We start from the raw sequence: 24,929 nt of genomic DNA on the forward strand, positions 1-24,929 counted from the left end.
AACTCCCAGGGAGCCTGCAAGCTGATGTCTGGGTCCTGCCTTCTGCACATGTCCCTTCCCTCCAGAATCCAGACCTGCAAGTTCTAGCTGTTCTCTGATTTTTTTTTTTTTTTTTTTTTTTTTGCCTTCTCCAGCCAGGGAGGCTGTGCCCCACTTGGACCCCACCTCCCTGCGTCATGGTCCAGAAAGCCGGGCAGACGTGGGGCTCATCTTGTGGGTTTTCTTTCTTATGGGATCACAGTCCTGAACTACCTGTGTGTGGTGCAGCACCCAGACAGAATAGCCTCAGACACTTGTGGCTAGTCGTGTGGCTGTTCCCAGCAAGGGGGCAGGTCCTGTGCCGGTCCCTTCTCTGCGGCCAGAAGCCGAGTCACTCTGATTTGTGGTTGACAGTTTTTTCCTATTTCCAGCACCAGACTATCACCCTTATTGGTGACAGTTTTATGTGATACAGAGGAGCCCTTTTGGTTGAAATAAAATCAAGTGAGACAATTTGTAACCTGAAATCAACAAAGACCATAGTAAAGACTGCTGTTGTGCTCGTAGGCTGGCGTCTGTAGGGAACTCCCAGGGAAGTGTTCCCAGAGAAGGCTCAGTGGGGCATCCTCGGACAGAGAGCCCTAGGACTGAGTATTGGGGTGGGCTTCCTGGGGGACAGGTGCAGGGCAAGGATGAGGGGAAACATGGCAGAGGGCAGAGATGCATGGTCCCCTCAGGGCATCCAGGTGCCAGGGGCAGCTCCCCTCTTCCTTGCACCAAAGATTCTTTTCTGCTCTCGAATAGCCACTGATGGGTTCTTCCCAGGCCTCTGGGGTCCCCAGGAATGTATTTTCTGCTCGAAGGGACAGTGATTGTGTTTTCTCTGACAATGAATTGAAATGGGGCTCTTAACTCTCTCTGACCTGATACATTTGGACCTCTCTCCTGGGAGTCTGTTCACATAGGTACATTCCCCCGTCCACAGGCTCAGAACTCAGAACTCCTGTCACAGGCTACAGAGGAAATTCTAGAGGTGTATGTCTTAATGGCCCTGGTTACCAAAGTCTGTCACTTCTATCTGGGGGGCTATTTTTGTATTTATCAATACATTCCATAACAGATACTTACTAAATTACTTATGCAGCAAATTTTATTAAGCACCAAAGATATGCCAGGTACCGTGCTAGGTTCTGGAGCCCCCAAATCCTCAATCCAGGGCCTCAGAAATGCATTCAGGGGCCATTTCAGAGAGATGGGGAGTCTAGTCTCATGCGCTGAGACAGTGGTCACCAAAATATTCAGGTCTGAGCGCTCCTAAGCAGTTAGCAGTGTGGCCTCCCTTGCCCTCTCCTGCAGTGCCAACCAGGCTCAGGATTCCTGGATGCAAGGAGGTCACTGGCTTTAATGAATGGGGCTAATGTAATAGTCAGATGTCCTGAGTGTGCACCTCGCCCCTCCACTGACTTGCTGTGTGACCTTAAGCATGTACCTTCCCCCCTTTCTGGGCCTGGTTCCTCCTCTCCAGAATATTTGAAAATCCTGATTCAGAATGTGAGCAGGAGGTACAGAGACCCGGCCTCCCTGCCTAGCACGTTCTGTGTTCGTGGACTGGTCATTAGGAAGACTGAGAGTAAAACTGCTCTTCATAGTAACATGGCATAGGAAGCAGTGACTTGATTTCTTTATGTTAAAGGTACTTTGTACATCTAGAAATATTATTAAAAATCATCTTGGCTTCTGGGCCAGAGCTTCAGTTTGGTTCCCGCAACAGCGCCGTCAGCAGTCTCTCTCCTCGTGGGCATCCTGTGTGTGACTCAGTAGGGCTGGGGCGGGGGAAGAGCGGCGGGGCGGGGGGGGGGGGGGGTCCGGCCCACCCCACTAATCCACACTTTCTCTGCAATTCTCCCACTTGTTTATAGTCTGGGCAATTTGCCTCCTGCTGCTGCATGACTCCGATTCGGAGAGCGTCCCACCTCTCCCTGAGCCAGCAGCTGCCCTGAGTCAGAATCTGGCCATTGTGTCTCAGTCTCCTGAAGCCTTCAGATAAAGTCCTGCATTCCGGTCTCCTCTCTGGTCACCCCAGACAGCAGCACTCCCAGCCCCACATACATAGAAAGCCCTGTGCCAAGGACCTTGAAATGTCCCCACCTCACCCTGGGGCAGGATTTCCAGCTCCTCTTATGGGTTTGTTTTGTTTTGCTTTGAAATGCAAGTTTATTTCTGATCGGGGCAGCTCCCAGCTTTATGGGCTGAAGCCGATATGATGGGGGGCCCTGTATAGGAATAAACAACACAAAATAACGAACACAAGATTAGGCCTGCATCTGAGAAGTGATCCAGGCAGCTCAAGGGCTCCTGAAGCTTAAATGCTGTTAGCTTCATGGTAAACCTGCCCATTGTTCTGATTCACTTAAGATTTGAAATAACTGCTCCCTGCACCGTAAGTAAATTTTAATTTAGAATAAAATAAGAGAATTGCTTGCTGTATATTTATTTTAGAATCCAGCCGCCACTGTGTAATTCAGATTTGAGATAACGTTCTTTAAAAAAAAAATTTCCTTCACATTAAAGCAACAGCAGATTGAATGTCCAATGAGTCACAAATGCCCTTCTGAGAACAGCTGCATTAGAGGGGCTCACTCAGAAAACGTGATTTTCTTTCTTCCAAGGCTGCCCTCAGCCCTCCGTACATCCCCCTCAGGCCCTGGTGCAGAATCGCCCCACCCCTCCCCTCCCCTCTTCCCCTCCTGCCCCAGCCCTGCTCAGGCTGCCGGCCATCCAGACACCTTCCACATTTAATATGTCCCACCTAACAAAACTGGTGCTTTTAACTACAGTAATTGTTTAGAAAATTGTCTAGAAATTGATTGAACCAGAAAATTGAAAGATTGTAAGTCACTGGTGGGCAATAAGGGGAAGCGAATTCAAATCCCGATTGTCGGTCAGTGACATTTTCAGACTCTCCTGGTTTAAAGTGATTCCAGAGGAACTTTATTTGAATAGTCTGTGTTGCACTCAAAGTAAATATTAATTCCATTATGCCATAAACTTTTATTTATCATGACAGCAAGTTATAAAGTTCTCTTACTAGAATATAGCTTCTAAATTGCATATCATAGATGAGATACAGTGTATGCATTGGGCGCTAGCAGCAATTACCCACCATGCTTTATGCAAGTCGGTATTAAATGCACTTTCTAAATATGAGTCTCAGCCTGAGCTTATGCAGAAAATCTTCCATGGCTATTATCCAGGAGCCCAGAAATACGAGGAGAGGGTGACAGAGAAGTCACAGCGGGCAGGGACCAGTCACAAAGATCAAAGTGCACCAAGTCACCCAGCAATAATTCACTGGAAGCGTTCTTTGCATATTATGGGTCTGACTTTTTAAATTACATAAATTGCTCATTAGAAGCATTGTGTAATTGCTTTACTCTGTGGTATTGCGAGAAGTGTAGGTTTTAATTATTCTTTTTTGATTTGTAGTGTGGTTTGACTTGTTCAGGGTGATGGTTTGAAAATATGGATCTGCTTTAATTGTTGCACTAAGTGAGAATAGATGACACTGTTTATCAAATTCCTTGACTTTGCATTTGGGGAGTACAAAGGGGTCTTATGGCTTCTCAGCCCCTGTTGGCAACCGTAGGGGGTTCACCAGATGGGGCCTGGGGAGAATCCTTCTAAGCCTATACAGGCAGCACTTTGGGCTCTGTCTGACTCTTGCGTGACCTGAGTGGAGCCTGGTGGTGCTTCGTCTGTGGGTAGATTTCATGACATCGTCGTGCAAGTCCACACGCCTCTTGCCCACAGTGTGGCTAGCATGGGAAAAGCCAAAGCTCTTTTATCATCTTTGGAGAGCGGGGCAGGGACAAAGTGTGCTCCTGGGATGCCCACTGCAAAGCCGCTGTTCTCTCCCATCCCCTTTTGCAAGGGCAGCCAGCACCAGGGCACCCAGCCAGCTCTGTCCATCTCCCGCAGCACTGAGGCCTCCGCCTTCCTGGCCCCACCGGGAGCCGGGCTGTTCTAGCGCTCCATCACCCGCCGCGGGCATTCCGGCCCCTGGGCCGGGCCCGTGTCATCCAGCGCCTGGAATTGATGAGTTGTGAGACCAGAGCCATGGCTTCGGGGGTAAACTTCCAGGACCCGCTCTGGCTCATCTGCAGCCGCTGATGAATAAAAACTTGATTAGGACGCTGGTCCTTGAAAGGCAGCTATTTTAGGACTCACTTTTGGAAAGGCAGGGGATTTCTTTTTCCAAGATAAAATTATGCATTTGTCAATACAGCAAGAGCATCGACTGCTTTCTCTTGGGGGTCTCTTGCCTTAATTATTCTCCGGCAGAAAGCTTTTCTCTTTGAAGCCTGGCTGGCAGTGCGCTTCCATGTGTCTGGCTCATTGAGAGATGCCCACACGTCTCCTTTTTGGAGCAGCTCCCCTCTCTGCAATAGCAGAGGGGCCAGCCATTGCGAGTCTAGGAACGTTTAGGCACCAAACCCCTAGTCCATTTCTCCTCTTTCATCACCTGCTTCATGTGTGTGCCATTCTGTTCCAGGCCAGACTTCTGTGACATGAAAAATACACTAAATATGGGCTGCCACAGGAACTGTCATTAACCAACCACTAGTTGTGCCTTTATAAATTTTTACACACCGCTAAATTATAAATATGCGATGCTGAGAGCAATGAAATCCGCACCTCCAACGTTTGCAGTTATAAGACCAGTAATTCCACATGTACATTGGGAGGGGTGGGGCAACCTCACCTGTTTCCTGCGTTGAGCCCACAGTGGGCTTCTCCCCCTGGGAGGCCCTCCTGAGGGTCCTTCTTCTCCAGGGGAGCCCTTGTGGGGGGGGGCACCTCTCAGGTGCTGGGCTCCCCTGCGTGGTGCCTTTTCCTTTGTTTGACACTGATGTGGATTCAGTAAACATAGGTTTAGTAGCATCCGCTGTGTTTCAGAACTGTGCCAGGCTGGAGATCGGCACTTGAATCAGTCTTTGAAAACATGCATCGTCTATTGGGGGGGGCAGACAAATTACCAGGTGATGACAGTCCAGGATGATGAGGCCCAGAGAGAGGGGTGCCCAGGTGCTCTGGGAAGCTAGGATGACTTTGAAAGAGGTTGTGGCTCAGCTTCCTCATCTGTGAGTGGGGCATATCCCTGTTTCCCTCTTAACGCTGTTGGGGACATTATACAGGTTCCTGCGTCTAAAAGCATTTATTTAGAGTGGTGTCTGGTGCAAATTAAGCATGCAGGAAATATTATACCCACCTTTGCTATTACTTGATTTCTTGCTGTCTCATGCCTGGAATTAGTGGCCGAGATCACGGCAAGAGCACTTTCTTTCTTGTTAAAGAGCATGCATGGCCTTCAGCATTGCAAGGTTTGAATGAAGAGATATTGTATGTTCTCCAACATGGAGTATATTTACTGTCTTTGTTTTGATACCAAAAGCAACCTATTGTAAAAATGCAAACAGTATAAAAATGTGCAGAGAGTAAAAGTCTTCCCTCAATCCAGTGTACACACACAGATTTTTGCACACACACAAAAGTATCATTTTTTACCAGCACTATACTGTGAACTTTATTTTAAATCGGTTCAAGTAAAACAAATCAATACAAGTAAATACCTTCTATCGCCGGCATGGTAGTCCTTTGTAGGGACCTCCTCTATTGTTAAATAGGTTGTTTCTAGATTTTTTTTCTCTCCGTACTTCTAGGAATATCCTTGAACATTTTTTTGTATACTTGTCTGATTATTTTCTCAAGATAAGTTTCTAGAAGTGGCATTGTGATTAAAGGGCTTTCATATTTTAAAAATTATGCATTTTTAAACTCTACATTATGTGAACTTTGAAGGAATAATACATGATAGAGAATTCAAAAGACAGAAAAAGATATGCAGTAAAAAATAAGTCTCCCTCCCATCCTGCCTGCCCCACCCCCCCAGAGGTCCCCATGTCACTGTTTTCTCATTGATCCTTCCAGAGGTGACACTTTTTTCTTGCCCTTTGTGCAAATTGTAGCATACTTCACACAGGGATTGCACCTTGCTTTTTAAATTTAAGACTATAACTTGTAGATTGGTTTCTATTCATACATACAGAGCTGCCTCATTCTTAGTAAGAAGTATTAATTGAGCAGCTACTAGGTGCCCAGCATTGTTCTAAGTGCCAAAGACGTAGGGGTCTTGTTGACACACATTCTAGACAGGAGAGATGGACAGTAAATAATGAAAAAATATATGGGGGTGGGCATCATTAAGAAAAATAAGTCAGAGAAAAGGCATGGGAAGCAGGTCCAATTACAAGCCTGGAGGTCAGGGAAGACTCCCAGGAAGCGGCACGAGGGCAAAGGGCTGAAGGGTCAGGCAGCCCTGGGAAATCCAGGGGAGAAGTTTCCTGTTATGACAGCAAGTACAAGGCCTTGAGTTGGGATCTGGTCTTCAACAGATGAATGTACCAAAATTAATGTAGTCAACACTCTGTTGATGGATAAATGTTGAATTAAATCACATTGTCTGTTCCCTCACATCCTTTTACCAAAACATCGTGTTGTCATACTGTTCCATGTGGTTTTGACATGTGTGGGTGGTTATCTTGTAGCTGGACTTTGCATTTATTGTATTGTTAAGAAGCTGAGCATTCTTTGGGGCACCTGGGTGGCTCAGTCGTTAAGCATCTGCCTTCTGCTCAGGTCATGATCCCAGGGTCCTGGGATCGAGCCCCACATCGGGATCCCTGCTTGGCAGGGAGCCTGCTTCTCCCTCTCCCACTCCCCCTGCTTGTGTTCCTTCTCTCACTGTGTCTCTCTCTGTCAAGTAAATAAATAAAATTTTTTTAGAAAAAGAAGTTGAGCATTCTTTTCTATGAATTGTGTATTCACATATTTGTAAAATTATGTATTAGATTATCGGTCTTTTTCTTATTGGTTCAGAGAAGCTCTTTATATATTACAGAAATTGGCCCTTCTTCCTTAAGATGTATCATAAATAATTTCTAAGTTTTTTGATTAAAATTTTTTTTCTATCTGTTCAAAAAAAGTTTTAAGTTGTCCAATTTATCAGTCATTTCTTCTGTGGCTTCCAAGATGTGTGGCATAGTGAAAGAAGCCTTTTCTTACTCCAAAGTTACACAAAAACCCACCTTATCCTAGTACTTGAATGGTTTCATTCTGTTCTTAATTTATATCTTTGATTGACTTGGGATTTATTAAAGTAGAAGGGGTACAGTATACAGTATTTTCCCCCCAAATAGCTATTCAAGTGTCCGCAAACTATTTATTGAATTAATAGCCTTTTTATCGATTGATGGGCATGCACTTCCTCTATCATATACTAAATTCCCAATTATAGTTGGACATATTTTTGGCCATTCTATACTGTTTCAGTGATTTGTCTGCTCATGCTCTACTGCTGCACTCTTTTCGTTATCATAGTTACAGAATACATTTCCATACACATGGAACAAGTCCACCTTTGTCACTTCTCTTTTCCAGAATGTTCTTGGCTACTCTTGCTTGTTTATTTTTCTAATGAACTTCAGAATGAGTGTCCAGACCTAAAAGCAAATCATGGCTGGTGTTTTTATTGTAGTCACGTTCTTACCCCACCCCAAAACTGGCAACCACTGATCTATTCTTCATCTCCATGGTGTTTGTGCTTTCCACCATGTCTTATAAATGGAATCACACAGGGTGGGATCTTTGAGACTGGCTTCTTTCCTTCATCTGAATGCCTTTGATTCATCCAAGTTGTTATGCTCAGTAGTATTCCATTGTGTGGACATACTACCATTGCCTACCCCTTCGTTGAATAATCTCGTTTTTGGTGATTGTGAATAGAGCTGCTACAAACATTTGTGTATAGGTTTTGAGCTGAACATAAGTTTTTATTTCTCAAGGGTAAATACTCAGGAATGCAATTGTTGTATCATATGGTAAATATTTGATTAATCTTATAAGAAACTGAAAAACCATTTTTTTTTTAGAGAGTGTATGAGCTGGGGGGCAGGGACAGATCGAGAGAGAGAGAGAGAGAGAGAGAGAGAGAGAATCTTAAGCGGGTTCCATGTTTAGTATGGAGCATGATGTAGGGCTTGATCCCAAGACCCCGAGTTCATGGCCTGAGCCGAAATCAAGAGTTGGATGCTCAACCGACTGAGCCACCCAGGCGCCCCTGAAAATCCATTTTTATTGTTTTGAATTTTTTTTTAAATTAACTATTCTGATCCATAGAGACCAATATTTCACTGTGGTCTTAATTTGCATTTCTTTAATGGCCAGTTATGTTGAACAATATTTCATGTGCTTGGTTTCCATCCCTATATCCTCTTTAAGCAAAGTGTCTAAGGTTTTCTGTCCATTAAATTTTTTTTTTACTGTGAGTCATAAATTTGATTTGCCAATATTTTTCCCAATCCATAGCTTGACTTTTCATTATCTTAAGAATGCCTTTCACAGAATGAAAGTTCTTAAATTTCCATGAAGTCCAACTTATTGGTTTTTATTTTTATTCATTTTTTAAATTTTTTGAGAGAGAGAGTGTGTGTACAAGCGAGGGGAGGGGCAGAAAGAAAGGGAGAGAAAGAATCCCAAGAAGGCTCCACACTCAGTGCAGAGCCCCATGTGGGGCTCAATCCCATGACCCTGAGCTCATGACCCATGCTGAAATCAAGAGTCGGACACTTAACCTACTGAGCCACCCAAGTGCCCCGAATTTAGCACTTTTTAAAAAGGATCTTGCTTTTGGTGTTATGTTAAGGAAATCTTTGCTTAGTCCCAGGTCATGATTATTTTCCCTCTGTTTCATTCTAAAACTTGTATGATTTTATATATTGCATTTAGATATATGATCTATTTTTGTAAAAAGGTTTAGGTCAAGATTCTTTTTCTTCTTGTGCATATGGATGACCAATTATTCCACTTGTTGAAAAAAAAAGATCCTTTCTTTATTGAATTGCCTTTGCACTTTTGTCAAATCAATGAGGGTCTATTTCTGGACTTTCTATCCTATCCATTGTGCTATATGTCTATTATTTCACCAATACTACAGTGTCTTGGTTACAGTAGGTTTGTAACAAGTCTTTTAATTGTGTAATGAAAATTTTCCAACTTGATTGTCTTTTTCAAAATCATTTTGGCTATCCTAGTTCCTTTGCCTTTTTATATGAATTTTGATATTAATCAGCTTGTCTATAGCTACAAAAAATTCCTGCTAGATTTTGATTGATATTGCATTAAGTCTATACATTGCTTTGGGGACAACTGAAGCTTCTACTATGCTGAGTCTTCTAATCCATGACCATGATAGATATTTCCATTTATTTAGGTCTGCTTTGCTTTCTTTCACCAGTGTTTTGTAGTTTTTAGTATACAGATCCTGTAAACTTTTGTTAGATTTATACCTAAGTATTTAAAGTTTTTGGATCTATTGTAAATAGTTTTTATTTTTTTTTAAACAAATGTTACTTTTGAAGATTTTATTTATTTATTTGAGAGGAGAGAGAGAGCATGAGCAGTGGGGGAAGGGCAGAGGGAGACGGAGAAGCAAACTCCCTGCTGAGCAAGGAGCCCAATGCAGGACTCAACCCCAAGACCCTGGGATCATGACCTGAGCCAAAGGCAGATGCTTAACCGACTGAGCCACCCAGGCACCCCTATAAATGGTATTTAAACATTTTGTTTGTTTCTAAATGTTCATTGCTAGTGTATAGGAATACAACTGATTGTTTGTGTTGACCTTTTACCTGTAATCTTGCTAAGCTCACTTGATGTCTAAGAGTGTTAATTTTGGGGATAGATTTCTTAGGATTTTCTGTGTAGACAATCATCTTGTCTGAAAATAGTGACAGTTTTACTTCCTCCCAATTTATATGACTTTTATTTATTTTTCTTGCTTTATTGCACTGGCTAGGACTTTCCTATAATGGTGAATAAGAGTTTTGAGAGTTGTGAGAGTCCTTGGCCTGATCCCAGTCTTAGAAGGAAAGCTTTCAGTCTTTCAACATTAAGGATAATGTTAGTTGTGGGGTTGTTTGTTTGTTTTTTTATAAATGCCCTTCATTTGGAGAGGAAGTTCCCTTCTAGTCCTATTTTGCAGAAACTGTTTTTGTGAATGGATGTAGAATTTTGTCAAATGTTCTTTCTGCATCAACTGACATAATCATATGGTTTTTCTTCTTTAAACTGTTATGGTGGATTACACTGATTCATGAATATTGAACCAGCTTTTTACATTCCCAGAATAAAATCCAATGGGTCAGGGTATATTACTCTATTTATATATTGATGAATTTCATTTCCTGATATTCTGTTGAGGATTTTTGCATCCATTTCCAGAGGAATACTGATCTGTGGTTTTCTTTTGTTGAAATATCTTTGTCTAGTTTTGGTATCAAAGTAATGCTGGTCTCATAAAATGAATCCAGGTGATTGCGCTCTCCTCTTCTGTTTTCTGAACGAGATTGTGTAGAATTAGTTTTTTGTTTTGTTTTGTTTTTAATGCTTGGGAGAATTTGCCAGTGAAACCATCTGGGCCTATAGAATTCCTTTTCAGAAGGTTTTAAATGACCAGTTCGATTTATTTAGTGGTTATAGAACTATTCGGGTTACCTATTTCTTTTGAGTGAATTTTGGTAGTTTGTAGTTTTCAAGAAATTGGGTCATTTCATCTAAGTTATTGAATTTATGTATATAGAGTTGTTAATTGTTTCCTTCATTACTTTTTTTTCATGCCTGTGGGGTCTGTAGTGATATCTCTTCTCTCATTCCTGATACAGGTAATTTTTATCTTCTTTCTCTCTCTCTCTCTCTCTCTCTCTTTTTTGTTAATCATTGATCTTGCTTTTATTTATCTTTCAGTGAACCAGCTTTTGCTTTCATTTATTTTCTCTATTGTTTTTCTGCTTTCAATTTTATTTGCAATTCATGCTTATATTTATTATTTCCTTCTTGTGGCCTACTGTGGGCTTAATTTGCTCTGATTTTGCTAGTTTCTAAAAGTAGAGGTTTATATTACTGATTTGAGACCTTTCTTATTTTTTTCCTACTATAAGCACTTAATGCTATGAATTTCTTTTTTTTATTTTGCATAACAAGTTTATTTTTTAAAAGGCATATAGACAATAAACAAAGTAAATAATGAGATCTTCACCTCTACCCAGTATTATCTGTCCTAGAACTGTTCCATTAAGTTCCAGTCTCTAAACATCTTAAATTTCAATAATTGTCCTCTTCATCAGAGTCCATGACTTTTATTCTGTTGAATTTAACTGTGGTTTTTCTTTTCTGTTTGTTGGCTTACTTTTTCAAGGATTTCTATTAAACCTTGTTCTGATACCTTCCCACTTAGTTGTCCATATCTTGCCATCTGTATGAGGTAATTCTCTACTGCTTTAGTTTTTTCGGGCTTTACAAGTGCTAAGTTACTTAAACGGGCCCGGGCTGACTGATGAAGGACTTGGGCTAAGATACTGTTTCTCATTTCTGCTTCCCTGTGTTTTGCTTCCTGTTGTGCTGCATCGCCAGGATCCCCATGTTTCGCCTGCAGTTCGGCCAGCCTCTGTTTCCTCAGAGCCTCCAGCTCCTCCTCCGCCACGGTGCGGCAGTCCCGGGACGAGCAGCCACAACCGCGCTCTGAGGGCTCTAGCTATGAATTTCTTTTTAAGTACTGCTTTAGCTGCACCCTACAAATCTTGTTTTTGTTTATTTAGTTGAATATATTTTCTAATTCCTCTTGAGACTTTCTCATTCACTTGTGGGTTATTTAAAAGAGTTTTCCTTTTAATTCCCAAGTATTTGCAGATGTTCTCATTATCTTTCTGTTATTGATTTCTAGTTTAAGTCCATTGTCATCAGGGAACATATTTCATATTATTTCAATTCTTTTACATTTTAAGATTTGTTCTTTGACCGAAGATATGGTCTTTCTTGGTGAACAGTCCATGAACACTTAAAAAGAATGAATTCTGCTGTTGGTAGGTAGAATGTTCTGTCAATATCAATTCAATTCACTTGCTTGATGGTGTTACTCAGTTTTCATTAATATCCTTGCTGATTTTCTGTCTACCTATTCTATTTTTTACTGAGAGAAAAGTATTGAAGCCTCCAACTGGAGCTGTGGATTTGTCTATTTTCCCTTTCAGTTCTTTTGGAGTTTTGCTTCATATATTATAAGGCTTTTTTGTTAGGTGAATACACATTTAGGGTGTTATGTCTTGGCTCTTCTTTATATTTTCTATTTATTTTCTGAGACTTTTTATGTTTACATATTTTAAAGAGTGTTTTACCCTTTTTATTAGAAAAGATTTTATTTATTTATTTTAGGGGGGAGGGAGAAAACACAAGTGGGGGGAGGGACAGAAGGAAAGGGAGAGAGAGAATCCCAAGCAGACTCCACACTGAGCATGGAGCCTGATGTGGGGCTCAATCCCATGATCCAAGCCAAAACCAAGAGTCAGACACTTAACTTACTGAGCCACCCAGGTGCCCCACCCCTACTTTTTGGAATATTTTTATAATAACTGATTTTAAGTCTTGGCCAGGTAACTCCAACATCTATGTACTTTTCCATGAAAGTTGAGATTTTCCTAGTTCTTAATCTCCCACATCTAGTTTTCTGGACCAGCCTGTGGGTCCTGGCAGTTCTTTGCTACCTGTCTGTGAATCCTGTTTCCATTGTTCCAAACACAAGCTAGTACATTTTGTGCCTTAAGGCATATGCTCTTTGCTGTGATGAGCTCTGCAGGCTTTGTCTGATCTGCAGTTATAGACATCCTCTTTGAGCATCTTCCCATACCCTGGTTAGACCTTACTGCTTTGGGCAGCTCCTCTTCAGACACTGTTGTGAGAATAGAGAGATTTTTCTGGCTATCAAACCTAGAGTTTGTATTTCTCTTGTTCTCTCTAGTGTTTGGGCATGATTTCCTGGAAGAAAAAAGGGTGATACCATATTTGCTCCCCCACATTACAACCAGAGTTTGGATAGGCTTATTTTGATATGTATTATCAAAATATGTATCAAAATTTGATACATACTATCAGATTGCCCTCAAGAATCTTAAATGTCCTTAAAATTGCCTGTCTAAATTTAACTTGATACATAGTAGGGAAGAAGTGTGTGGGAAGACAATATATGTGAAAAACTAGGGAGACAGGCTGGGAGGGTGAGCTACTTAGCTGTAGCCATTTGTCATCCTTGGGTGGGCAGCTAGGAAGCAGGGCAGAGAGTCATGTGAGGGCAGAAAGAGCTGTCAGAGGCACTAAAGGGCCACTCAATTAAAAAATTGCATGTTCTGAAGGCATTTTTGTGTCAGGAATCTGAACTCCCACTCAGGGCAAGCCGGGCAGCCCACCCCAATTTTCCCAAGAGATGATTATTTGCAATGAGTGGAAACTCGTTCCCTCGAGAGGATCCATTCCAGGGCTGAACAGCTCAGTTCCTGGCAAGTTGTCACAGAGACCCAAAGTCTGCCTTCCAGCTGCTTGTATCCTTTGGTGCCATTCTCTAGTTGGGAGCCCCTGAATCTGTTCCTCTCCACAAGTATGGCAGCCGTGCCACTACTAGAAGGCAGAGTCCTTTAACAGAAGGTTTTCCCAGCAGCAGCTCCTTGTGTGCCAGTTCTGGAGAGAACGGCTGTCCCTGGGACTGTGTGGACACAACCCTGCCTGGGTCAAAAACCATAGCTCCCAGTGCCAGGCAGAGATGGAGTCCTGCGGGGCTGGTGTGTGCCCAGCAGAAGTGTGTCTGTGGTGCTGTCCATGGTCTTCAACCACAATCTCCAGATAGGTCATTGTCTCTGCTTTTAATTATGGAACCCCAGTGTCTTTTCCTGGTTGGCTCCCAATAATTATCAAATGAATGCATGAATAGGCTGTGACTGGGGAGAAAGGGGGAGCCAAGGAAGAGAACTGTGCTTTTACATCATCATATAACAAATGGAGTTGTGACTGAGGTTTCACAATTTAGGTACCCGATTTCATGTGCCATTGATGAATCTTTCACGTTTCTGACAGACAGTTATAGATTTCTGCCTTGGGAATATAACTCCCCTGCTCCCAATTCTATATTTATGGGGCTGAGCTTCAGGCACACCCACAGAAAGCCTAAAGTACTTTGCTGTACATCTAAGATCTAATAGTAACAGCCTCTGACCCCCAGGGAACCTGCCCTCCTTCCAACTCTCAGAGAGAATCCCCAAGTTTTAATTATCCTGAAACTCTCTGAGTGAAGGGCAGACACAACCCTGAGACATCCACAAGATATATGATTAGATTCAGAGAAAGAAAGGCCAGGGGTGAGGATGTTGAAGGGGTTTTGGACCTGCAGGTTAGTGATGGGTGTCAGCAAGCACAAAAAGTGAATGAGAGCATGTTCAAAGGTTCAATTTCATTGCTCCTTCTCCTGGAAAGCAATTGTCAGCTGTTGACTTTCAGAGCAGCACTGGGGCTGAGGTTCATGTTGGATCTACCCACACACCTTAGGACTCTGAGCTGTCTGAGAGGAGGACGTTCAGGGCTTGGAGCTGTAGACACATTATCACTATTGTCAGTTCAAGACACTTCTCTGTGTATGAAGTGTAGGGTTTGGCCTGGGTCCACGTGTGGGGGAGGCAGAACTTGGTTCTGTTGTTCTTTTTTTTGTGTGTAAAGGAGTTGAGACATACAAACCAAGGAGGAGGATGGTTGCCCTCTTTGCATTTTTCCCCCAGTGTGGATTGGCTCAACAGCTCAGAGTAGAGCTTGGGAAGCAGCCAGATCTGGCTTTGGCCCTGGTTTATTGCTTATTAGCTGGGTCAACTTGGAAAACTAGAGAAAACTTTTCTGAACCTTGAATGCCCTACCTGCCAAACGTGGGCGTTCTACCCCTTAGGATGTGGTATTCGTGTCCTAGGGCTGCTGTAACAGGTTACCATGAACTGGGGGGTGTGAAACAACAGAAATTTATTTTCTCACAGTTCTGGAGGCTGGAAGTCCACATCAAGGTTCAGCAGGACCATGTAGGTTCTAGGGCAGGATCCTTTCTTGCCTTTCCCAGGTGCTGGTGGCTGCCAGCCATTCCTGGCATTCTTTGGCTAATAGACACATCATTGCACTCTCTGCCTTTGTCACCACATGGCTTTCTCCCTGTGTGTTTCTGTCATCACATTGTCTCCTCTGTGTCTCCACATGACCTTCTTCTAATGACACTAGTCACTGGACTTAGGGCCCCCCACCAAGCTTATATGACCTCATCTTAACTCATTATATCAACTCATTTTATCAATCCTATTTCCAAATAAGGTGACATTAGAGGTTCAGGGTGGACAAAATTTTGGGGAGATGCTATTCAACCCAGTACACATATTTTAAAGATTAAATGAGACAACACATGTGAAGTGTTTTAGCATCATGTCTGACACACAGTGAGTGCTCACTAAGTGATATCTATTATTGTTACTTAAACCAATTATAGAGCACGTACTGGATGGCTTTACTGTTACTTCTGGTATCCATAACAATTCTGTTAATTCATTTAGTCACAGACCTTTATATGCCAGACATTCTGCTTGCTTGGCTGAGGGATGCAGAAATGAAAGCCATGGCCTGCTGTTTTCAAGAAGCTCACTTTCCGGGAAGAGGCACACACATACCTATAGCAGGCTAACTGCAGTGGATAAGGTTGTATGTGCTGGGAGAGCAGGCAGGGAGAAAGTGGGGGAGCTGCTCTCAGGCACCCTCAGGGAATCAGGGAGATTTTCAGAGGTGGTGGCTTTTGAGATGAGACTTAGGGTGAGTAAGGGTTATCCCCAAACAGCTGAGGGAGCAGCAGCATCTAAGAGCTTGGAGAAGGGAAAGAGCATCATTTGTTCATCTGGCTGCAGCGTGGGGCCCCAGCTCTGGCAGATTCTGTCCTGTCACTGGGAGTGAGAAGGGTGGAAGAGAAACACGTGATGGATATGTGGACCTCTGTCTTGGGACTGAACCTGAACCTTCCATGGGGAGCATGGTCCTTCCTCTCCTTTCCACCCTGGATGAAGCCTGTGGGAAGGGAAGGAGCTTCTTGCTGGGGGGATGGGGGAAGAAGGCTTCAGATTGGGAAGGGATAGCAAGAGGCCTGCAGGAGTAGGAAGGAGGCAAAGGTGGGTTTCTAAGGTGGCTCTTGGAAGTGGCTCCAAGGAAGCTGAGCTCAGAGCAGCTGTTTACCCTCCTTCCCCTGCCTCAGCCTTGGGCCTAGAACTTTGGAGCTGACTACATCAGCCGTTAGCTACAGCTGTTAAAGTTTGAATGATCTCAGATCAATCTGTGTGACCTTTCAGAGGTTAGTTACCCTCTCTGTAGCAACCTGCCCTCATCTGCAAAATGGGAAGGACATGAGTATCGGCGCGAGGCTTAGATAAACGAGAACACATACAGCACTGAGAACAGCACCTGGCACACACTGAACCTGTTCATGGCTTTGCTCGTATTGCCATAATGAGTTGAAAGAGTTCTTTGTCAGGGTCTCTTAATCATGCTCAGATGCTTTTAAACCCAGGAGGTGGAGGAGACTGCAAAGGCCTGAAAGCAGTTGAGCTGAGTGCCATCCATGTGGCAGGTGTCACATCTGAGCCTGGGCTCTTGCTCGGTGGCAGGTTAGTTGGGAGTCTCTCCTGGGTGGTCAACTGGAATATCCTGAATGGAGCTTGATATTGCACAACTTAACCAGGAGGCAGAGGGCAGTGGGTTTCACAACTCTTTTTGGGGATATTTATGAGAGACACTCCACGTAGGTTAAAGAAGAACATAATGTGACCAGAGCTAAGTTTTATTGATTTTTCTGTTTCTTTCCAATCTTGGACATATTTCTTGATCCTTTTAAAGCCCTGGGAAGAGGCAAATGCTTTCCTTGTAGAGGCCCTTCCTACCACCAAGGTCCTGCTGGCTGGTGCACCACCTGCCTTGTATAGGGTGGGAGGAAGCTCAGGGAAATGGGCAGGTGTATGGAGCTAACCTGCTTGAAAGGGAAAGGAAGCATCTGCACAGCTGCTGTCAGAGCCCAGGACTCCCATGCAGTGTGCTAGGTTGCCCCTTCCCTGGCTTGGGATGTGCTGTTGGGCAAAGAACAGGCCACGTTCCTTCTGAGAAGGCAGAAATTGCACTGCAGTGATACAGGGAGGCACAACGCCTTTCTCACGTTGAGTGGGTTGGTAAAGGCTTCGCTGGGGGATATGAACTTTGTCAGTGACAACTTGGCCGGGAGCCTCCTGTGGGAGGTCATCAGTATACCCTGAGTGAAATGCAACACTGGGCTAACTTAATGGGGAGGAGGGGCAGGGAGTTTCACAACCATTTTAGGGGGATATTTATGAGAGACACTTACTTTCGTTAAAGAAAAATGTAATGTGACCAGAGCTAAGTATTATTGATTTTTCTCCTCCATTTTGGTATTAAATGAATCACAGCTAGTGCGGGCTCTGACTGTATTAATGGGGTTTCCTTCGATGACTGCTCAGCCGAGAGAGCTACCAAATTGGAATTCCGTGGGAGAGGATTATTGGATGTGACAAATGGGAGAGGAGGAATGTTTTTCCTCAGCTATTTTGGGGGTTTTCATAAAATGTTGTAAAAAGGGAGAACCCTTTTCTGCAGCCACATAAGACGATCTTCCCCATGGGTGTGCAGTGATCAGCCCCTGCTACCCATGAAGGCCAGCCCTACTGCTGCATCCCTAGATCCTAGCATAGCGCCTGGCATAGGCAGGTGTCTCGGAATATACTGGTGGAATGAATGAGTGAATGAATGAATGAGTGGTGACTGGTGAAGACACACCTGGTGGGGAAACTAGGCACAAGGAGGCAACACAAAGTCCTGTGTGCTGGTTGGTGGACACAGACAGCTGAGGAGACTCAAAGACTTTATTGAATTGCAGGCAGGTGTGATTCATTAATTAGTCAAAGAGTACTTGGTGGGGGGGGGGGGCGCCTCCTTATACCAAGTACATTTCCTGTCCTCATGGAATCTACATTCCAGCAGGGAAGGCAGACATTGAGCAGTTACACAATTAATTAAGTACAATTGCGGTGGGCCCTGGAAAAGAGATGTTATGAAAACGTGACAACCTAATATGATGCAGGGTTGAAGGAAGGCTTATCCAAGGAAGTGACATGAAGATCAGAAGGAAGGGTGAGTGTTAGATGGTAAAGGGGAAATGTATAATGGGCATCACATGTACATATTCATTCAGCAAATGATTGTTGAGCACCCAATTTATCCCAGGCATGTTCCAAGTGCTGGGGACATACACCGGTGAGCAAATAAGGTCCTTGTCCTCAGTGAGCTTAAAACAAACTACAAAGTTTTGTGTATCTTTTGTTGGATATATTGTCAGGCAGATGATATTTTTGATGCTACACTAAACCTTATCGTTCAAATTTTTGTCTTGTATATTCTATGGCTGCTGACAGAGAGAAATGCTATTCATTTTTGTATATTGGCTTTGTATCTAGCTAAACCCTTTCATTCAATTGAATAGCTAATCTGTAGAATCTTCTGTATTTTTTTCATATACATGTACATAATCATGTCATCTGCAAATAATGAAGGTTTTATTCCTTCCTTTCTGATCTTTATACCTTTGATTTTTTTTTTCCTGCCTTATTATGCTGGCTAGGACCTCTAGTATAATATCAAAGAAGAATGGTGATTGCAGACATCTTTGTCTTGCTGATATCAGAAGGAAAACTTTCAATAATTCATCTTTAATTATAATATCTGCTATAAGGTTTTGAAATATATTCTTTATCAGATTAAGGAAGTTCCCCTCTAGTCCCATTTTGCTCAGAGCTTTTGCCTGTTATAAATGAACAATTGTTATCTCTTCCATGTGAATGAAAACCTTTTCTGATCTTTTCTGATTGAGATAGAAAAGAACACAGTCACCAAATCAATCATCCTATGCCATGTCTCTGAGGCCACAGTAATCTGTTTTAGGAAAGACATCTGACATGGTAGCTGTGGATTGACTGGGGCTGCTACTCAGTTGAGCTTGTAGTAGTCTACAGTCATAGTTCAGGATCCATCGGGTTTCTGCGGGAGCTACTACTGGGGAATTAAGTAATGACATAAACGGGATCACCACATCTGCTTCCTTTAGATCCGTAAGGAAGACACTTGTCTCTGCCAGCCCCCTAGGATGTAATATTGCTCTTGGTTCACTATCGTAGCTAGCATGGTGGGGGGTGCTTCCTGAGACTTCTACTTGGTTTTCCCCCGTTGTACCTCATAGGCCAATGGCCCACCGTGAGGCTACACCAACTGCCAAGTACGTTAATCCCAATCACACATTTGAGGATGGGAGAAATGATCACCAGATGGATCACAGACCCAGCAGACCCACTGTAAGTGGACTTTGGACAGGAGTCCATTTGTTACCAGGCCTCCACTCTAATGGGAGGAACATGATGACACTTGGGGTCTCTCAGTCTTGATATTAACTCAGGCTCTGTGTCTAGCAACAGTCCTCCAATTTCTGACTATATACCGTTTGTGCACAGATAACCCCAAAAATGGCAGTAGGAAGGACTAAGGGATCATCCCATTGTATATACTTGCTGTAGAATCCCTTTTTCTTGGGCACCTGGCCATCTCTTCTTCCAGTGGTTCCAGTATAAAAACTGATTCAGGTCCAGAGACTAGGTAAGGGATTGTGCCTTTTTATTGGGGTAATTGCCCTGCCTTCAGCTCCTTGGACATCCATTGCTGATGTCTTCCATTGAGCAAGCTTGCCAGCTTCTCATCTCTCTTGCCCCATGTTCTAATGACCTTCTCTATAACTCTCTGCAGATCTTTGGCTGTTACTGATCTTGCTGCTTGTTTCAATAATTGTGACCCCTGGCTTCTGGTGGTTAAGCATTGCCACCTCTACTGCTTTAACATCCTATCACCCCATTGCTATCAGCAAGCCAGATTCTCTATCAGCCTCTCCTTTCAGCCCTCCAGCCCTGGCCTACCAAGGAGCCCTGGTCACCACTGAACTTCGTAGTGATGCCGGGCCCCTTCTCATAGGCACATTCCTTATGACCTTAGAGTACAGTGTGTTCTCCAGTTCTTCCCATGGAGCATCCTTGTTGGCAGATGTTCTGGCCATAGGTGTTAGCTTCCTGGGCCCTTTCATCCCATCCTCTGCCATTGACCAGGGCATTCCTGGCATTTACACTTCTCTTTTTGCATATTTTTAGGAGCCATCCCAGTAGAGAGTTTATACCATCTCCGGGGGGTCTTCACCAGAGTGTTAGATCTCAGGAGAGAGCCCCTAGGTTCACACGCTCTTCATTTTTCAATTTTATGGTCAAGCCTCTTTGAGCAAGCACCCTCAGAATCCATCCCCCATGTCCTTCCTCCAGGACTTCTAGGCCAGGACTTGCAGTAACTTTGGGGTATAATCCCTGTCCTCCCTTATCAGGCCAGCACATCCCCCCGGCTTATGCTGCTCTTTAACCCTACCTATAGGCCCAATATTTAGTAGGGGGAGCAAGAACATATCCTGAGTTGAGGGCTCTGCATTGTTTTTCTAGCACAGGAGAGCACTAGCTCTTCCTAGGGAGGGGTGGGCACTTCTGCAGGCTCGGAAGATTCGAATTGTCTCGGGGAATCAAAATCTTTGGAGGCATCTCCCCAGATGCCTCCATCCCACGTGTCAGGGTTCCCAACTTTCCCAGCTCAGTCCCTGACTCTGGCATAACAAATGTGCATCAGTTGGGCATCTGCTGTGCAGTTCAGCCATTGTCTACTAGATCCTAAACTTGGTCTGCCCTGCAGGCCTCCATACCTGGTTTTCAGTTGCCTATTATTTACCCTCAGCTTTTCATTATCTTCCTGTAAATCAGGGGACAGCAAACTTTTTCTGAAAGGGACAGCTAGTAAATATTTTACGCCTGTAGGCCATATGGTGGGCCTCCGTTGCAGCTACTCAGCTCTGCTTTTGTGAAAGCAGCTTGGCCACGTTGCATAAATGAGTGGGTATGGCTGTGTGCCAATAAAACTTTATTTACAAAAACAGGTGGCCTCCTACAGGCAGTTGTTTGCCCACCTCTGTTGCAGAGCATCTGTGGCAACAGCCATGCAATCCCATCATCCCAACTGGAACGCTCAGACACCGCTAGGGGCGATGTAAAATGGTACAGCCACTTTCTGTCGCATGCAGTCTGAGTCACACTTAGTTATTTGCATTTTTCTAGCAAGTCATCCATTCCACCTCAGTTTTCAAGCTAGCTGGCTAAAGGTGTTTATAACATTCTCTTGTCTCTTTAATCCCTGTTTCACCTGTACTTATGTGCCTGTTTTGTTCCTAATAGTGTTTAAATGTACCTTCCCCCCTTTTCTCTTGATAATTGCCAGAGGTTTGTCAATAGTAGACTTTTCAAAGAATCAACTTTTGACTTCATTGATCCCCTCTATTATATATTTGTTTCCATGTCATAAATTCCAGCTGTGGTCTGTATTATTTTTTTCTTCCTACTTTCTTTGTGTTGATTTTTTGCTCTTTGCGTTTACTCTTTTTCCCCCCTATTACTTAATGCATTATTTTCACCCACTCTTCTTCTTTGAAAAAAAAAAAAAAACGCTTAAAGTATATAATTTTTTCCTCCAAGTGCTATTTCAGGTGCACCTGCATGTTTTGATCGGTAGCATTTCTGCTGGTACTTAGTTCAGTGTATTTTATAATTTTCACTTTTATTTCTTCTGTCAGACTCGTGGCTTGTTTGGAGTATTTTAGTTTCCAGGTACATGGCGAGGGTGAAGATTTCCATAATATTCTACCTGCAAAACTCTTCTTCCAGAAATCTACATGGTTTGCTTCCCCACTCCTGTCAGATCTTCGCTCCACATTCATTTTCTCGGGAATTGATGTATATCCCCTTGAATTGACTCTTTCATTGATCTGTAGTTATCCTCTTTATCTCTAGTAATGGTTTTGGCCTTAAAGTCTATTTTGTCCATTTTATTGATTAGTATTGGGGGGATCTCTTTCCACCTTTTTGCTTTAAAGAGCTCACTTCCTTATGTTTTTTAGCTATGCCTGGTTTTTTATTTATTTATTTTTAATTTATTTTTATTCTTATTTTATTTTATTTTATTATGTTATGTTAGTCACCATACAATACATCATTAGTTTTTGATGTGGTGATCCACGACTCATTGTTTTCATATAACACCCAGTGCTCTATACAGTACGTGCCCTCCTTAATACCCATCACCGGGCTAACCCATCCCCCCACCCCCCTCCCCTCTAAAACCCTCAGTTTGTTTCTCAGAGTCCATCGTCTCTCATGGTTCACCTCTCCCTCCGATTCCCCCCCTTCATCTTTCCCTTCCTTCTCCTAACGTCCTCCATGCTATTCGTTATGGTCCACAAATAAGTGAAACCATATGATAATTGACTTTCTCTGCTTGACTTATTTCACTTAGCATAATCTCCTCCAGTCCCATCCATGTTGATGTAAAAGCTGGGTATTCATCCTTTCTGAAGGCTGAGTAATATTCCATTATATATATATGGACCACATCTTCTTCATCCAGTCATCTGTTGAAGGGCATCTCGGTTCTTTCCACAGTTTGGCTATTGCGGACATTGCTGCTATGAACATTGGGGTGCATATGGCCCTTCTTTTCACTACATCTGTGTCTTTGGGGTAAATACCCAGGAGTGCAATTACTGGGTCATAAGGTAGCTCTATTTTTAATTTTTTGAGGCACCTCCACGCTGTTTTCCAAAGTGGCTATACCAACTTGCATTCCCACCAACAGGGTAAGAGGGTTCCCCTTTCTCCACAACCTCTCCAACATTTGTTGTTTCTTGCCCTGTCCATTTTTGCCATTCTAACTGGTATAAGGTGGGATCTCAATGTGGTTTTGATTTGAATTTCCTGATGGCTAATGATGATGAACATTTTTTCATGTGTCTGTTAGCCATTTGTATGTCTTCTTCAGAGAAGTGTCTGTTCATGTCTTCTGCCCATTTTTTGACTTGATTATTTGTTTTTTTGGGTGTTGAGTTTGAGAAGTTCTTTATAGATCTTGGATACCAGCCCTTTATCTGTAGTGTCATTTGCAAATATCTTCTCCCATTCTGTGGGTTGCCTCTTTGTTTTGTTGACTGTTTCCTTTTGCTGTGCAGAAGCTTTTTATCTTGATGAAGTCCCAAAAGTTCATTTTTGCTTTTGTTTCACTAGCTTTTGGAGATGTATCTTGAAAAAAATTGCTATGGCCGATGTCAAAGAGGTTATTGCCTATGTTTTCCTCTAGGATTTTGATGGATTCCTGTCTCACATTGAGGTCTTTCATCCGTTTTGAGTTTATCTTTGTGTATGGTGTTCAAGAATGGTCGAGTTTCATTCTTCTGCATGTGGCTGTCCAATTTTCCCAGCACTATTTATTGAAGAGACTGTCTTTTTTCCATCACATATTTTTTTCCTGCTTTGTCGAAGATTATTTGACCATAGAGTTGAGGGTCCATATCTGGGCTCTCTATTCTGTTCCATTGGTCTATATGTCTGTTTTTGTGCCAGTAAACATTAGAAATTATTATCAACAACTATATGCCAATAAACTGAGCAATCTGGGCGAAATGGATGCCTTCCTGGAAGCTATAAACTGCCAAGACTGAAACAGGAAGAAATTGACAACCTGAATATAGGCCAATAACCAGTAACGAGATTGAAGCTGTGGTCAAAAACTTCCCAAAAAACAAGAGTCCAGGGCCTGATGGATTCCCGGGGGAATTCTACCAAACATTCAAAGAAGGAATAATACCTATTCTCCTGAAGCTGTTTCAAAAAAATAGAAACAGAAGGAAAGCTTCCAGACTCATTCTATGAGGCCCGCATTACCTTGATCGCCAAACCAGGCAAAGACGCCATCAAAAAGGAGAATTTCAGGCCAATACCCCTGATGAATATGGATTCCAAAATCCTCAACAAAATCCTAGCTAATAGAATCCAACAATACATTAAAAGATCATCCACCACGACCAAGTGGGATTTATCCCTGGGATGCAAGGGTGGTTCAACATTCACAAATCAATCAATGTGATAGAACACATTAATAAGAGGAGAGAGAAGAACCATATGGTCCTCTCGATGCAGAAAAAGCATTTGACAAAATACAGCATCCTTTCCTGATTAAAACTCTTCAGAGTATAGGGATAGAGGGAACATTCCTCAAATTCATAAAATCCACCTATGAAAAACCCACAGCGAATATCGTCAATGGGGAAAAGTTGAGAGCCTTTCCCTTAAGATCAGGAACACGTCAAGGATGCCCACTCTTGACACTATTGTTCAACGTAGTACTAGAAGTCCTAGCAACAGCAATCAGACAACAAAAAGAAATAAAATGTATTCAAATTGGCAAAGAAGAAGTCAAACTCTCTCTTTTCACAGATGACATGATACTTTATGTGGAAAACCCAAAAGACTCCACCCCCAAATTACTAGAGCTCATACAGCAATTCAGTAATGTGGCAGGATACAAAATCAATGCACAGAAATCAGTTGCTTTCTTATACACTTACAATGCAACTGTAGGAAGAGAAATGAGAGAAACGATTCCATTTACAATAGCACCAAAAACCATAAGATACCTCGGAATAAACCTAACCAAAGAGGTAAAGGATCTATACCCTAGGAACTACAGAACACTCATGAAAGAAATTGAAGAAGACACAAAAAGATGGAAAAGCATTCCATGCTCATGGATTGGAAGAATAAACATTGTTAAAATGTCTGTGCTACCCAAAGCAATCTATACCTTCAATGCCATCCCGATCAAAATTCCAATGACATTTTTCAAAGTGCTGGAACAAACAATTCTAAAATTGGTATGGAATCAGAAAAGACCCTGAATCGCCAAGGAAATGTTGAAAAAGAGAAACAAACCTGGGGGCATCACATTGCCCCATTTCAAGCTATATTACAAAGCAGTGATCACCAAGA

At 42.8% G+C, this 24,929-nt stretch overlaps 1 protein-coding gene and 1 pseudogene across 11 annotated transcripts in view; one reads left to right on the forward strand and one right to left on the reverse strand.

The window, feature by feature from the left end:
* The window catches only part of CAMTA1 (calmodulin binding transcription activator 1), an 869,134-nt gene that overhangs the window by 485,696 nt on the left and 358,509 nt on the right, over positions 1-24,929 (forward strand). The gene's annotated exons all lie outside the window — the stretch shown is intronic.
* LOC113916068 overlaps positions 11,197-24,929 on the reverse strand; it is a 50,959-nt pseudogene continuing 37,226 nt past the window's right edge.

Source organism: Zalophus californianus, chromosome 4 (assembly GCF_009762305.2).
Source record: "Zalophus californianus isolate mZalCal1 chromosome 4, mZalCal1.pri.v2, whole genome shotgun sequence".
In the NCBI taxonomy this organism is placed as follows: domain Eukaryota; kingdom Metazoa; phylum Chordata; class Mammalia; order Carnivora; family Otariidae; genus Zalophus; species Zalophus californianus.